Source organism: Sardina pilchardus, chromosome 21 (assembly GCF_963854185.1).
Source record: "Sardina pilchardus chromosome 21, fSarPil1.1, whole genome shotgun sequence".
NCBI lineage: Eukaryota > Metazoa > Chordata > Actinopteri > Clupeiformes > Clupeidae > Sardina > Sardina pilchardus.
This window is the reverse complement of record NC_085014.1, coordinates 28260199-28263957: the sequence shown is the minus strand read 5'-3', so window position 1 is coordinate 28263957 and position 3759 is coordinate 28260199. Positions and strand designations below refer to the sequence as shown.

Here is a 3759-nt window from a genome sequence, read left to right as displayed (position 1 = left end):
TTTTGTATGTTATTTAGAAACGGGAATTTAATAAAAAAATATATATTGGTGTTGTACTGTAATATTTACCAAAACCCGTTGTGTTAGAAGTGGCTGGCTAGCCATTAGCAGCTAGTTCTAGCTAGCGAGCTAAGAATCGCTAACATTTGCAGAGTTAGCTTTTGCAATAGCTAACTTCACGATTATGTGCAATATCTGGAATGGTAGTTAATATCATATCCAACAATACGTCTGTGTAAGATGTCGTTGTGAATGTTGTTTTAGTTTGAATGAAATATCAGGCGCAAGTAACGTTTACGTTAGCTATCTTTAAAGTGGCTGATTGTAGCCATGCAGGCTAAGTTAACATTGCAGACACAGATGAGAGTTGTTAATGTTACTTTCCTAACTAACGTGACTTTTAAGAATTGTCATGGGACATAGGCTTAGGTAGATAACTTAATTTAAATTTGATATACAGTAGTGCCGATACAAAGGGAAAGAGGACCAGTAAAACTAATGAATGTAGTAATTTATCTCCCACCTTAACCTTAACCAAACTGCAGTTTAGTATGGCCATTGTCATTAACAGACGTGTCAAGGATGTGAATGGGGGTATGATGCACTTTAGGTTGTGAAAGGTAGTGTTTGGCTTCATGTTCTTAATTTCATAGCCCTTATTTATCCCTTGTTTGATATACATAATCTGCGCCGAACTATGTGTTTATTTAAAATGCATATGAGTGTAGTAGTGCTTCAGTGATGATCTTTTTATCTTCTGTGTGTTTTGCAACTTATTAATCTTAGTCTCCCTCTGTTCCCTCTGTTTACAGACATTGCATTGTGAGGACTGGTGCCCTGGGAACACTGAGCACATTCTCGAAAATTCCAAATTTGTGCCACTTCCATACGAAGACAGCCCAGAATAATGTAGGTCCGGCCCTGCACACATTCACATACAAAAAATTTACAGACTTACATATAGCATTATGATGTGTGCATTTATTTGTACATTTATTTATCCCCTCTCTTCCTTGTCTGTTTGTTACGATTGTGTAGTGGGCTCCATCAACCATCCCGGGTAAAGTCGGTCTGTCCTGATTGCACTACTTGCTAATTGATGACGTCTAGAAGCCATAGCTGCTTCCTTCAACGTGGCGTAAGTGTTAATGTGTTTTGAATGTATTTATTGGTACCATTGTGAGTGCTCTACTGTGAATGAATGCAGCTACTTAAAATACTATACTCTTGAAATATCCATGTTTACCATTGTGTTGGTGGTAATGTAAAGTGTTGTGAATATCTGCCAAACTGATCATATTCATTATTTCAAGTGTATTGTATAGAATGCATACTTTATCCTATCTTTTATTGACAGAGCCCTCACAAATAAACTGATACCAGGAATTAACATACAGTAGATGGTGATGGTGGTGGTGGCAAGGGTGCCTTCACAAGGTAATTATAATATCTGTTTGTACATTTCATTGACTTGTCTTACTTATTTTTTAATGCTTCATTTTTTTTAATCTTGTTCAACCATGACAAGGTGTATGACAATTGCTGTTTTATTTTTTAGGTGCCATGTCACAATCTCAGTGTGGAGCCAAAGGCTGCTATTGCAAGTCAGATGGGGGACGATCGATGTAAGGCATCAGAAAGGTGGTGTACGTACAAAGGCTGGAGCTGCTGGAGACAGTGTTGCACTTAGGTATGATATCACACAGATATTGCTCAGAACTGTGGGGTCACTTTGAAATATCCTTCCTATCAAAAGAAAAGCACCCGACATCTGCATTACTTATACTGTAACTATTGCATCTGACTTATAGGTTGCTAATGTGGGTATTTTTTTTTATTTGTCACAAAAGATTACTAGTTTGAGTAGTTTGTATTAGTTATATTCATGGACAGGGCCTATTGTACTCTTTTACAGATACTTGATTTACTGCCGAAGGTACCATCAGGGCACCACCCTACCCCTGCAGGACCAGAAGAGGATGGACAGGGGGCCAACATTTTTTAACACTCTGACCATGGACTATTTAAACCATTGAGGTAACGCAGACGTCTGATCCCACTTGGCTAAAACAGAAGACTGAGGAGGATTTTCTTTCCTCATGCCATTCGCATCCTGAGCACACATACTACATTACATGGACTTGCCATACTGCACTTACACACTGCACTATTTACCCCCTGACTCATTCCGTGTCAAATCAGACAAGGTTATGCTGCACCGTCTCAGGCCTGTAAAATATTTTTTTGTTCAATCCTATGTCTTCATATTATAATGTTTGTATGGCCTGCTCAATGATTTTCATTGAAAAGTGTTCATTAAAAGTTCAAATGGTATTTTCTTTGTTGTTGCTTTTATTGACCAGATCCAAAACATGTTGGTATAGGTCAGGTAAATCACAAATCAAATGTTCAAATGTACAATATCTTTCACTGTAAATTCACAGCAAATTGCTGGCTACTGAGTTGCATTACTTTTACAGTAAAAATGAAAATATACAGTATGGTATTGTGATTATACACAACATGATACTGTACATTTACTCCAAATTGCTGGCTACTAAATTGCATGACTTTTACAGTAAAAATTAAAATGTACAGTATGGTATTGTGATTATATACAACATGATGCTGTAAATTCACAGCAAATTGCTGGTATTGAGTTGCATGACTTTTACAGTAAAACATGAAATTCACAGTAATTTACTGTGAGATAGTACCGGTAAATTACTGTGAAAGTCATGCAATTAGTAGCCAGCAATTTACAGTAAATTCACAGTGAAACATTTTACAGTGTAGGCAAAACAGAGATGGCAGTGCACGCAGTAAAATCACATGGGCAACACAAGAAACAACAGGCTGAAAAAGTGAAAGAAAAAGGGGCAGAATTCAAATGTAACAAATGCGGAGGCAGTCATGCTCCAAGATCATGTCCCGCCTTTGGAAAGACCTGTAATAATTGTGGGAAAAAGAACCATTATGCAAGATGCTGCACGGCTGGTGACACAAAGAAAAAAGTGCATACTGTGGATGAGGAACCAGATGAACTTTTTGTTGATGTAGTTGAAGCATCCAGTGCTGAAAAAGAAGAATGGATTTTACCAGTGACAGTAAACGAAACAATAATACCATTTAAGTTGGATACTGGAGCACAGGTGAACTTGTTGTCATTGGCTGATTACAAAACGCTTAAAGTAAAAAGCAAGATTCATCCAGTGAAAATAAAAGTAACAGGCTACACCGGAGAAAGTGTGCCAGTTAAAGGCAGTTGTATAGCGACTTTTCAGCATAGGGGCCAGATCTTAAAGGCACAGCTCCTGATCGTGGAAAAGAAAGTGCAGCCAATATTGGGTCTATCAGCATGTGAAAAACTCAATTTAGTCAAAAGAGTGTTTGTGGTGACCACAGAGCCCAACAGTGACCAAGATGCTCTAATGGCTGAGTACAAAGATGTGTTTGAGGGACTGGGTTGCTTACCTGGTGAGCACAAAATACATGTGGATGAGGCTGTCACACCAGTGGTACACGCATGCAGGAAAGTTCCATTTGCACTGAGGGAGAGACTAAAAGAAGAGTTAATACGCATGGAAAAGCTGAACGTGATAAAGAAAATAGACGAACCGACTGATTGGGTGAGTTCATTGGTGATAGTGGAAAAGAAAAATGGTGCATTGCGAATATGCTTGGATCCTAGAGATCTGAATAAAGCCGTCAAAAGAGAGCATTTCAAGTTGCCAACCCGTGAGGAGATCATGTCCCAGT

At 38.4% G+C, this 3759-nt stretch overlaps 1 long non-coding RNA gene across 1 annotated transcript; it reads left to right on the top strand.

The window, feature by feature from the left end:
* The first annotated feature begins 707 nt into the window (after window positions 1-707).
* On the top strand, window positions 708-2334 carry LOC134069160 (uncharacterized). Its single transcript, XR_009936780.1, has 5 exons — window positions 708-909; window positions 1039-1138; window positions 1358-1437; window positions 1559-1690; window positions 1916-2334. It is a non-coding gene; the product is annotated as an uncharacterized LOC134069160 (long non-coding RNA).
* Window positions 2335-3759: the final 1425 nt, after the last annotated feature.